This window comes from Xyrauchen texanus, chromosome 2, assembly GCF_025860055.1.
Source record: "Xyrauchen texanus isolate HMW12.3.18 chromosome 2, RBS_HiC_50CHRs, whole genome shotgun sequence".
Taxonomy (NCBI): Eukaryota; Metazoa; Chordata; class Actinopteri; order Cypriniformes; family Catostomidae; genus Xyrauchen; species Xyrauchen texanus.
In genome coordinates this window covers 13924902-13938396 of record NC_068277.1, presented here as the reverse complement: position 1 = coordinate 13938396, position 13495 = coordinate 13924902, and positions in this window count along the sequence as shown.

Below are 13495 nucleotides of genomic sequence, written 5' to 3'. Positions count from 1 at the left end.
ACTTTCACCCCACGCTTCCTGTTGCATTTGCCATTGTGGACACTCTTTTCCAAATAGCTGCTGTCCAATGTTGCCCAGTTTAACATTTTCTTTTTGTTTTTCTGTTTCAAAAGTGGTGTCTTTGCAATTCTCCCATAAGGTCTGCACCCCTGAGTCTTCTTTATACTCTTGTACATGGAACTGGTGTTGAGTGGGTAGAATTCAATGAAGCTGTCAGCTGAGGACATGTCTCATCTCAAACAAGAGATTCTGATGTACTTATCCTCTTGTTTAGTTGTACATCTGGCCTTCCACATCTCTTTCTGTCCTTGTTAGAGCCAGTTGTTCTTTGTCTTTGAAGACTGTAGTGTACACTTTTGTATGAAATCTTCAGTTTTTGGCAATTTCAAGCATCGTATAGACTTCATTCCTCAAAACAATGATTGACTGATGAATTTCTAGAGAAAGTATTTTTGTATTTGCAATTTTTGACCTAATAATGACCATAAGACATGCCAGTCAAGGTGGCAACTCAACAAAGACAACAATAAGCTTCATTTAACGAACCAAATACCTTTCAACTGTGTTTGATATAATGACAATGATTTTCTAGTACCAAATTAGCAATTTAGCATGATAACTCAAGGATAAGATGTTGGAGTGATGGCTGCTGTTAGTTGGGCCTAGATTTGATCAAAAATGACTTTTTTCAAATAGTGATAGTGGTGTTTTTTACACAAGTAATGTCGTGACTGTACTTTGTGATCAGTTGAATGCAACTTTGGTGAACTAAAGTACCAATTTCCTTCCAAAACAGTCAAATCTGTACATTATTCCAAACATTTTGCTGCCAGTGTAGCTAACTACATTTCCAATCAAATCAAATCCCTTTACAGTCACTCAACACAATAACAGAACACAATATTTAATATACACATTTAATATACAATATACAGTATACACAAAATAAGAAGACTGCATACAAACAAAAATACAATAATATACAGTATACACCAAATTAGAAGACTGTATACAATAATGGAAGTAAATGTGTAGTGTTGTGTTGTGTTGACATTCAGCTGTCGGTTGATAGTCAGTTGCCAGTGTGTTATAAAGTGAAGTATAAAATGAGGGTCCAGTATGTGGCTAATAAAGTGCTGTGCTGATATATGTATCATGAGCGAGTTCAAAAGTCTTATTGCTTGGGGGAAGAAGCTGTCATGAAGTCGGCTGGTGTGAGTCCTGATGCTGCGATACCGCCTACCTGATGGTAGCAGTGCGAGCAGACCATGGCTCGGGTGACTGGAGTCTCTGATGATACTCTGAGCTTTTTTCACTCACCACCTGGTATAGATGTCCTGGAGGGAGGGAAGCTCACCTCCGGTGTTGTTTCTGGCAGTTCGCACAACCCTTTGCAGGGATTTGCGGTTGAGGGCAGAGCTGTTGCCATACCAGACAGTGATGCAGCCAGTCAGGATGCTCTCTACAGTGCTGGTGTAGAACCCTGTGAGGATGTGGTGGTTCATTCCAAACTTCCTCAGCCATATCAGGAAGAAGAGGCACTGGGGAGTCTTCTTAACAATGGCCTCAGTGTGGACGGACCATGTGAGTTCCTCTGTGATGTGGACACCGTGGAACTTGAAGCTGCTGACTCCCTCCACCGGTGCTCCATTGATGGTGATGGGGCTGTGTTCACTGTCTTTTCTCCTGAAGTCCACCACAAACACCTTGGTCTTACTGATGTTGAGGGAGAGGTTGTGCTCCTGACAACAGCATGTCAGAGTGTGCACCTCCTCTCTGTAGGCTTTTTCATCATTGCCAGTGATCAGACCTACCACCATCGTATCATCAGAAAACGTAATGATGTCATTGGAGCTGTGTGTTGCCAACAGACATGTGTGTACAGGGAATACATTAGTGGGCTCAGAACACAGCCCCGTGGGGCTCCAGTGTTGAGGGTCAGTGATGAGGAGATGTTGCTGTCCATTCTAACCACATGGCATCTGCTTGGCAGTAAGTCCAGGATCCAGCTGCACATTGAGCTCTTTATGTCCAGAGCCTGGAGTTTCACATCGAGCTTGGAGGGCATTATGGTGTTGAATGCTGAGCTGTTGTCTACAAACAGCATTCTGACATATGTGTTCCTTTTTTCCAGGTGGGAGAGAGCAGTGTGTAGTGTAGATGCAATGGCATCATCAGTGGAGTGGTTGTTGTGGTATGCAAACTGCAGTGAGTCCAGTGAGGCAGGCAGCACAGAGCAGAAGTAACCTCCACCTAAGGATGCTTTTTATTTAATTTTTATTATAAGATAAAAGTAAGAAAGTTAAATATGATATAAATATAATTTTTTGCAGGTAGTTGTTTTTGTTTCCAAATTCTTTAAGCAAAGAAACTGGTCTATTTGCATTTATTACTGACTTTAAAGCATGCAATCATAGATGTGTTGCTGATAAATAATGGAATTATCCTGCTGAGGGTCAAGAGAATCCCTTGTAGTCATGACCTGGCTTTAATTTTACTACATCACTCACTTTACACTTTGGAAAGCAGCAGGGATGTTCACATCATACAGATAAGATAAGAGCATTGGGAATGCCGCCCCAAACCTCCCTAAAACACATATACATGGAAAGACTCCTTCACTTCTTCATCCATTAGAGAAACTTTTCCACCTGTTTTTCTTCTGAACATTTGTATTTTAAAGACAAAGGATGTGTACTATGTATATGCATTTATATATGTACCAAGTGAAGACTGATATGGAAATAGTGCAAAATAGTTGCCTTTCCCTTGTTGATTTGTGCCAGGCGTGTCTCGTTTCTTGTCTTGTTAACATTAAGATCAAAAAGAAATAGTTTACTGAATCTGGTGTGGAAGAACTTGACTGGCATGCACAAAGCCTAGACCTACTTCACTGAACATCTTTGGGATGAATTGGAACACTGAAAGCGACCCAGGCCCCATTCTTTCAGACACAAATTCATCATGGGTAAGGCACTGATGTTGGGCGATGGGGCCTGGCTTGCAGTCAAAGTTCCAATTCAGCCCAAAGTTTTTCATTGGGATTCCTGTCTGGGTTTTGTGTAGGCCAGTCAAGTTCATTCACAACAGAATTGTGTCTTTTTGGACCTCACTCTGGGCACGTGGCAATTGTCATGCTGGAAAAAAGAAAAAAGGGCCTCACTAAACTGCTGCAATTTGTATTTTTATTTATTTATTTTTTTCACATTTTAGTGGCTGCTTTTATTAATTATTCGGTCCAAGTTATCCATTTCAAAAACGTAATTATTTTTAAATAATATTTTAGTTTTGTAATTAAATAAATTCATATGTTGGCACAATTATATTTTTGTCTACAAAACTAATTTCATACTTTATAATTTCATTTTAAAAGCATACGCCTTCAGATCAAAAGTTTAAGGCCATTTCAGGCAAGTAACCCCAAACTTTTGAACGGTAGTGTATTTTATTGATACGGTTTATTCTCTCCATAGACATAATTCATTTTATACTGTATGAACTATCGATTCTATCCCTTAACCCTAACACTACCCCTAATCCTAGCCCTCGTAAAAAACTTTCTGCATTTTTACATTTTCAATAAAACATTGTTTAGTATGTTTTCTAAGCCATTTACATTATGGGGACACTAGAAATATCCTCATAAACCACATTTATTGCATAATACTCTTGTAATTACCAGTTTGTAACCAAAAAAAAAGTCCTTGTAAACCACTTAAACCTGCCCACACACACACACGCGTTTCACTTGCTAGAACACGTGTGTATATTTCTGTCTAACAGCAATAATTCTTTAGTCCTAGGCTTGCCAAGGACATGCGAGTCTTGAAGCGATGTTGACCACTGGTTGTTAACAGTGACAATCTATAAATGAGTTACTACCGTGGTCTATTTGGCCTGAATGTCCTGCAGTTATAAAATCTTTACAGCGTTTGACCTTATCAGACTAGCAATAGTTATATCTAATGTTAATGAACGTTGCCTAACTTTTGTAATGTAATTTATTTCAAAACATCAATGTTTCCATTAAGTCAAAACAACAGCATAATCCTTTATTGATTTGTACACAGATGCCTCGAACCACATTCATCCACGCAGACGAGCAGAGCCGAACCACGACCAAAACAATGTCCTTCCGCAAGACGCATGTAGTTTTATTTTTTACTGCTAGAGGGCCAAATGTTACATGGTGTAGCTTTAAAAAAATGAGTGGCCTGGCTGAAATCTCAGTCTTTCACAAGTAAAAACAAGCCATTTAAGTAATTTTATAGTTATTATACCAGCCATTACAACTTCGGTGCTACAAACAACACCGGCCAACAAAATACATTTTGCTGAATTCTGAAAGGATAGTCAATATTTTACGTTTTCCCTCTGAAAGAGCAGTTTCAGAGTCTCTTTCCAAGCTCTAAATCCAGAGGTGGGGCACTGATTGTTATTGCATGTAAATGGCTCAGTTTTAAAGCCATTCCCTCTTCCTTTTGCCCTGGTTTTTTGTGCTTTTCCCCTTTAAATTGAATTTTAAACCAATTCACTCTGATTTGGTTTGGAACGTTAAGCTAGATAAGGGCACTTCTAGTCTCCTCTCCCTGTTTCAAGCACCTCCTGCTCACCCTTTAATCTGTAATCAATTTGTTTGCAGTGTGTACTAGGATCTCTGTGTGCACGTGTGAGTTTTACAGAAGTAATTATGCCACTGAGGTCGCCAAGTTCCAGATTAATGCACACTAGAAAGAAACAAACTAGGCTCATGGGCCAAATATGTAGGCAGAAAAAACGAGAGTGGAGCCATAATTTCCATTTGACTCAACATCCACTTTGTCTTCCAACTCCTAGTTGGCCCCTTCCTCCTTATCCCCCCTTTATTTATTTATTATATTTATTCTCACTTTTTCTCCCTTCTCACTTCCATTTGTACACCCACGCATTCATATCACATGAATCCTTTTTGCCATACAGAGAAGGTACAGTACAGAGTGTACCGCAGCATTAGTCCATACCATTCAACAGTTGCACATGCTTTCTGAGAGACGTCTGTGCATTCTGAAAGAGTGAATGACTCACGACCAGCAGTAACCTCCACTCTCTTTTGTCCTCAGAGCAGAGATTTCTCCTTCAGACAGACTCCAATTGAGTTTAATAGCTTTGACAGTTTTGTGATTACACAACTGATGGCTGCTAGTTTGCTATTTATTTGTTTTTGGACATATTGTACCATGGCATTACTGTGCTTTTTTCTGAACACATATCATGTGTTTTTGGACATCTACAATGGTATTCTTTTAAGTACAATGGTGGGCAAATTAGGTACTACGGTGTTACAATATGGTACCATCTAATCATTGTACCATAGTACTGCCATTGTACTTTTTCTTGTAAGGAAAAGCTATTGTTTAATTGATATCTATCTGTCTGTCTAACTTGCTTTTAATATTCATGGAAATCAGTACTGTATCGAAGATTGCATATCAACCCATATTGTGATTATTTTGCACTGTGCTAAAATATAAACTGGTATAATACTGTGTGGTATCAAACTGAGAAAGACTAATGAGGTTTCTCATGCAAACAACAGTTGTAGCACATATGACTTAGTTCAATGAATGTGTTCATGATACTGGGGAGAAACTAAGAAAGAGAAAGAGAAAGAGAGGGAGAGAGGGACAGTACTTGTCAACCATAATTGGATTCTGGATGTCCAAACTTCACATCTCTTCCAGTCTCTGATTAACACTTGACTGTTGTCTAAATTCATACCATCCAGAAAGAGATTGATTGACTCTTTGTCTGCACATACAGCTGCCCCAGAAATGTGTTTGAACACTTAAATCACTTAAAATAAATGACATTTGGTTTGGTATTTTGTGAGCTAATGCAAAGACAGTCAAACATCTTACCACTGTATATTTGACTAAGTGGTGTGTTAGGAGTAGATTATATATGTCTCAGTTTGTTTGGCCAAACTATAATGCAATATTTTCATGTGCTTATTGTTCTTATGTTTTGCTTTTGATGTTTATATATACATATATTGTATCACATCCCTGATTGATTTTATGAAAGGATAATGCTTCTAAAGATGTCTTAGTTTAAGTCTTAAAGGGATAGTTCGAAATTAATTTACTCACCATCCCAGATGTGTATGACTTGTTTCTTCTGCTGAACACAAATTAAGATTTTTAGAAGAATATCTCAGGTCTGTAGGTTCTCTTTAAGTAAATGGTGAGCAGAACTCCAAAAGCTCAAAAAAGGAGATAAAGTTAACATAAAAGTAATCCATAAGACTCCAGTGGTTTAATCAATGTCTTCTGAAGCGACCCATTTGGTTTTGTGTGAGATTAGACCAAAATGTATATCCATTTTCACTTAAAATCTTGTCATTGCTGTGTCCAGGCACAATCGTGATTTCAAGCTTTATTACACTTCCTAGCATTTGAGCGCTAGATTACTTTATATGAAGTGTAATCCAGCTTGAAATCATGATCACCAAGGAGACTGCTGTCAAGATGTACAGTGTTTAGGAGTTTTATTTTGGTATGTTCTCATCCAAAACCAACTGTATTGCTTCAGAAGGCCAGAAGTCTATTAGATTACTTTTATGCTGTCTTTGTGATTTTTGAGTTTTGGTCACCATTCACTTGCATGGACCTACAGAGCTAAGACACTCTACAACAATCTTTGTTTGTGTTCAGGAGAAGAAAGAAAGTCATGCACATCTGTGATGCATGAGGGTGAGTAAATTTGTGAATTCTCATTTTTGGAAGAACGAAGCGTTTGTTTAACCACTTTTCTGTTCACTTTACAAAGATCATTCTATGGTTTGCAGCATTGTAAACCAACAATTTTTTTGAACAAAAATAAACAAAAGAGCTGACCATACTGTGTCAGTTACTCGATATTAGCTTAATGTTTATAGAACTGTTAAAGGAATAGGTCACCCAAAAAACAAAAATTCTTTCATTATGCTGTATATTCACCCTTAGGTCATTTCAAATCTGCAACACATTTTCACTCCCAAGGCATCGAATGCTGATACCCGTGTAAACTTAACATCTTTTATTTTTCATTAAAAGTACGTCACCACGTACGTCCATGCCCCCCTGCTGTAAACAAGAACACGCGAGTTCCCAGGTCAAGAGAGCATTGTAGAGTCACACACCCAATCATCTAAAATAGGCAAAAGCATGTCCCTCTGATATATTGTTAGTGAGCATTGTCATATTACGTGCTCTCCTCCTCCCATTTAACAGGCCTGGCATGAGACCGATCGGCTCACCAGACCAGTGAACCGCCGCAACAGGAAAACAGTCACCACACATGCCCCACTGTAAACAACAAGCACATATAGCACAAGCACAAGCACAAGTTTACAGCATGGTAAAGCTACACACTCAACTAGAATAGGCATGAGCATGCCCCTTTAATTTATAATCAGTGAGTGATGCAATAGTAATGTCTCCTTCCTTTCTTTCTCTCAGTAACAGGAATGGCGTGAGATCAATCAGCTGATCGAACCAGCGAAAACTCTGCATCAGGAAACTGGCACATGTCTGCGTGTCTTCCCACCACCGGTAAGTTGTTTTTATATTGTTCGATAACTTGAGAAAAGTCCTCAATTAGGGTGGGGTCAATTAGTCTTTAGCAAGGACAGGAGTAATAGATTTCAATAGGACAGCAAATACAAATGTAAACAAGCACACATGCCATTCGACACTCCAATAACACAGCAAATATAAAACAGCAAAAATGTGAGCATGCATCAACCATCCCAAAATACACAGATAAACCCCAGTCTCTCATCTTATAGTCTACTATACAGTACATTCTCATTAGCATGTGGATGCCAGAAGCAGACTTCGGTGACTGTTTCCAACTCATCCAACAAGTGAATAGGCTTTTAATGAGAAACCTTTGGTGTCAATAGACTGACCTGAAGAGCATATACATTTTTTTTAATCATGAAATGATATGTTGGGGTATAATTTTTTCATTGTGACATTATATGTTGGGGTGTGATTATTCAAGGTGGTTCAAGTTTATTTGTTCAATCAGCAACATTTATTTTGCAGTGGTTAATGTTTAATCTGTTGTTTTCCGTACACATTCTGCTCTGCTGGAGTGACCTGTTTTGTTCTAGATATATTCAAAATCCAAGTCCAATCACTTCGTATGATAAACAGACCCAAATTCGATTTTTTATTCAATGATCACGGTCAACTGGTGTCCGCCATAACACTTCCCACACTCAATCTAACACACTTTAAAGTATAGATCAAACTAGATAAAGCAATATCAAAAGCCATTAGCTCTTGCATGTCTTGTGACTGACTGCGACAAGCTCAAGTTCAGATATCTTTTGGATGAGATCTGAGTGACAAGTATTTTAGAAATCCTTTTAGAAAATGTATTCTGCAATTAAAACCCTCAGTTTAACTCTGTTCCTCACACATTTGTACGTCTTTTATATTGTTGAGAATTGGTTAGGTTTAGGCAGAGGGGTGGGTTTGGGGTTGAGTGCTCAAAAAATATCTTTATGATAGTGTAATGTAAATTAAATTAAATTATTGTGACTAAATGTACCTGTTTGTCATATGTTTTGTCTTGTTGACCATAGGTTACATTTTTACAACGTGGTGGGGTAATAGTATATAAAATATCAATATGATTGTATAATGTAACTGCACTTGTATTTGTAATATTATAATAATATTTCTATATTATTTTTATATATGTATGTATATATATAATTAAACATATTGCTGGTAAACACACGTGAAAGTATCTAAAGATTATATGTATCTATTGAATGAGATGTGAGTGACCAGTATTTTAGAGATACCTGGATGTTACTGCCTTCGCAGAGGGGGAAGATTTTCTGTGATTAAAACCCTCAGTTTCACTCTGTTCCACACACACAAAGCTATCGTATGGTTTGGAATATTCTTATAGTGCTTTGTAGACTTTTCTTTAACAAATTATTGTGACTGTACTTTTATCTGCATGTTAAGTTTTTTATATTGTTTATAATTAGTTAGGTTTAGGCGTAGGGGTGCGGTTGGTTGCTCAAAAATATCTATACAGTCGTGTAATGTAAATCAAATGATTGTGACTAAATTTACCTCTCTGTTTTATAGTGTAGATAATTGGTTATGTTTTGGAGTAAGGTTGGTTTAGGGAATGTAAAATATCGATATGATTGTATAATGTATCTACACTATTAAATTTACAAGTATAATTAAACATATTGTTGTTAAACACATGCAATAATTTCAGAAGATTAACAATGATTGAATTATAATTAAATAACAACATAGAGATTTAGTTAATTCGATGCCATTTGGCCAAGCAGACTAAGGCACACCTAGCTAGCATACACTCAGTGCACATGGCTCTTCGGAGCAGCAGCAGTACGCAAGTCTTGGCGGTAGATCTGCTTGTCTGGGGGGTTGTGTTTGTGTTTTGTGTTATGCGTTTATGCAGCTTCCCTGGCTTGTTGGGGGATTGTATTTAAGTGTAATTGTCCAGCAGTATGTCATACATGCTTTATGCATCGTTTCTTGTGTTTTCTAAATGTGCAGCAGCAGCAGAATGTCCAATTCTTAACTTAGTATGTCTGTGTATTTTCTAGCAGTAGCAAGTATTCATACTTGATCTGCAGCAGTAGGAGCAGTGTAGTAGATATAGTCCCCCAAGACAAATATCCTATCAATATGTCATACCCACATTTACATGCTAAATCTTTCAGAGTTGTCATTACTGAACAATTTTTATGGTGTTTCTGTTTCCTTTTTTCCATACAACTGGGTTCAGAACAACATGACGGTGAGTAAATAAAAAGTGAATTTTCATTTTTAGGGCAAATATTCCTTTATGTATATAAGCAATACCATACTCGTGATATTGCTCAAATTTAGTATAGACCTTTATAATGGTGAATTCTTTAGACTCTTTCCCCTTTTTCCATGATTTTCCATATTTTCTTTTTTCCATCAAAATAATTTCCATCTGTGCCGAGCCCCAGCAAGACTGCCTCTCAATTGCCACACTCCAGTACACATAGAGAGAGAGAGAGCACTCAACGGCAACATATCAATCTGAAAACACACACACCTGCACAAAGAACGAGAGCGAGAGAGACCCGTCTCATTGATGGATCCGTCCCATCCACCCACACAAACTCTAACAGCACTTGGTCAAATACCACAAAGAGAAAAGAGAGACAGAGGAAAAGATGCAGCATTCCCCCCTCCTGTTTGCAAATTTTTGGACGGATGCAACTCCCCCACACCATCTTCCCCAGAGCTTATGAAAGACGAGGAATGTTTATGCGTCTGACTGTGCTCTCCATTCTTTCAGCAGTCGTTCTTTGCTTTTAAAACGATTAACCCTGCCAGCTAATGTCATGATGGATTTCATAAGCGAACGCACTCACAGCTGCCAGGCCAGACATCAAGCACCCTCTGACAAAAGTTCCTGTAGCCACAGAAAGAAACATAAGAACATAAACACGATCCTTGAAATCCTGCCCATAAAAATTCTTTGCAATGGAAATGTGGAAATGTGGAAATAAGATGCTCTATTGTAGATATAAACATTTAAAGATGTTAATATAACCCTGAAGATATTCTAGCATTCAGTATTTACATTGCACTTTATATTTCTGCTCTCAGATTGTTGACTTTGAGCCTCACATTTCTGCTTCACATCAGTTTTATATCTGTTTGATGTGTCTTAAGTGGACATGGTTATGTAAAATGAAAGAGATTCGACTTTTTTTTATATAGACAGATGTCTGCTGCCTTGTCTCGCATAGCCAGACTTTTGAAAAGCAACAAATCAGAGCTTGATCATTTCTGCAAGCAACATGCATCAGACAGTAAGTGAACAAGGCAGTATAGGCCACTTTGCCAAAATAGACAAACACAGAGTAAGCTCTCACGCTGAATTTCACTGTACACTCTTAAAAAAGGTTCTTGGAAGAACTCTTTTATAAAAAGCCATTTTTCACTATAGGCAATCATGTTAATGTAATATGTATTTTGGTATTTATTTATGGTGTTCTTTTTAAAACTCCATCTACAAAGCAAATGTTCTTACAGGGTATGAAAATTTGATTTGACATCATTTTTGCCACAAATCTATCTGTCACTTGGTAAAAGCTAGCCAAATGAATTATGCTAACATGGACAAGTTGTATGACATGCCCTCATTGTCAAAAAACTATGGTAATACTGCACGTACATTTCAACGTTTGATTTAAAGTTTTGGTTACTGTTGGTTACTTTTGTACAGTAAAATACTTTGGTATCATATGTACCAAAACCTTTCTTTAAAGTACATAGATACATAAATGTTTCAGAAGAACTCAAGACTTAAATTCCTTTGCTGATCTATGCCACTGGCATCACCAACGGTATTTCAAAAATAATGAATAAAGGTTACCTTAATTACCCCTGTCTTCCATTAACAAACTATCAAACAGATAGTCCCGTCCCAAATTATAGCGATTGCTTGAGCGAGTGCTGCTAAGTCAGCTGCTTGGAATGCTAATAGGAACAGAGCAATGTTTTGATACTGTCATAAAGCCACAGTGTTTGCACTTGTAAGGGATATCAACCTACTAATGGCTTACTTATAGTTGTCTCTGCATATTAAGCTGGGATATGACAAAGTATTTTAACATCAAGAAAATTATACACTTCATCTTTAAAAAGTCTCTATGGCATTAGTTCTAATAGAACCTTTGTTTCTAAGAGTGAAGATGGAAGAGTTAAGAGAGAGTGGTAGATGATTGAGAGAAGCGATGGATGTCCGAGAGAGCGGTGCTAATTCCTCTCTCTACTTTCTATATTCTCTACTTTCTGTCTTTGTCTCTTGTTTTCTCTCTTTCATCCCAGTCCAGGCGGTTTTCTTGCCTGTGAGCACTTCATTATGCTGCGAGGTGTTGTTTTGTTGTCGGCAGATATTGATCTGACTGTGACAGAGGAACTTTTTAAAGGGTCGCTTTGACTGCAGAGTCTGTGAGTGACAATTTCATTATGTTTTGTTGCCGTTGGCTTCGAATGCACCAAATGCAGACTTCAACCTCTTACTTTTACAACTATTACAGTAACCTCCAAAGTCTGGCTATGAGTGGGCGTAAAGCAAATACAGAGAGCTTCACATTTGCCAAGTGGATGTTTTTGCCAAACCACCAAACTTTGAAATGTCTCTATGCAAATTACATTAATTGTCTGAACAAGAAATGACAAACTAAGTATTTCAAAATAAACGTTGTCATCTAACAGAGTTTCACATTACTGGATGATTTTAGCCTTCACAGCATGGAAACAAAAACATGGAGCAAGTGCATCTTCTGACATGTCGATAGAACAAAATGAACCCCAGCTTGTCAGATTCTATTGTTCTTACAGTATGTATATTGTTTTGCCACATTTATATTTTTCACAAAAACTTCTTACAATGCTTTTATATTACACTGTTGCAAAGAATTTTTTCCAAACCAACTTACAGTTCATTCAAGTGACACGTTTTTTTACAATACTGCCCAGTTCTACATCGCAGACATAAAATGACTTTTAATTATCAAACCTTGGCCAAATGTTTGCAATGAAATTCAAGTATACTTGACTGTATAGTGCTAACTATTTTATATAGTCTTTAAAACAATATGCAACAATGACATATGTTTGCCACATGACCCCACTATGTTTAATTTACACATTTAATTAAGCAAGTAGTGTCCAGTTATCATATCGGACATAAATACAATTCTTTTGCCTTTTTAATCCAATTTTGGCAGTCCGATCAATTAATGTGTTAGGAGAAAGAGATGTTAAAAATTGTAACTGAAATAACTTCTGGTGCATTTGGCATATTGGAAATGGAAGGTCAAGTCAAGTGATTTGAATTATGAAACAGTGCCCCATAAAGTGTGCTCTGGCTCTGGTCATTCGAATATTCCATACAGAAAGTTTGCATACTGTGCACAACATACATACTGCCTAAATAGTACAAGTAGTATAATATTCCACACATAACCCATGAATTAACTTTAGTAATCTTTGGCCTATGAACTGAATTATGTATTTTGAGCAGCTTTTTTCAAACTGAAAATCAAGCAAATTGGATATATATATATATAAAAACAAAACAAAGCAAAACTGAACCCGTGAGTCCGGGAGATTTTGAAGTATACACAGTGTACTTAAGTATAGTATTGATGTCTTCTTTTTTTTCTTGCTATTTTTGAATGGTGTTGGATTAATGGAAGGCATAAAGATACATTAAGTGCAATAAACAACAAACAATTTTTTGAAATTTTAATTTTACACAAAACAACAGAGGAACCCAATTAATGTGTAGATAAGTTAAGATATACCAGATATGATAAAATTATATACAGAATAACTGTCCTACTTTGTCCAGGTCATCAAGTCTATTTTCATCAAAATGTCAAACAGAACAACTTTGATTGCTTTGCATTACTTTGAAT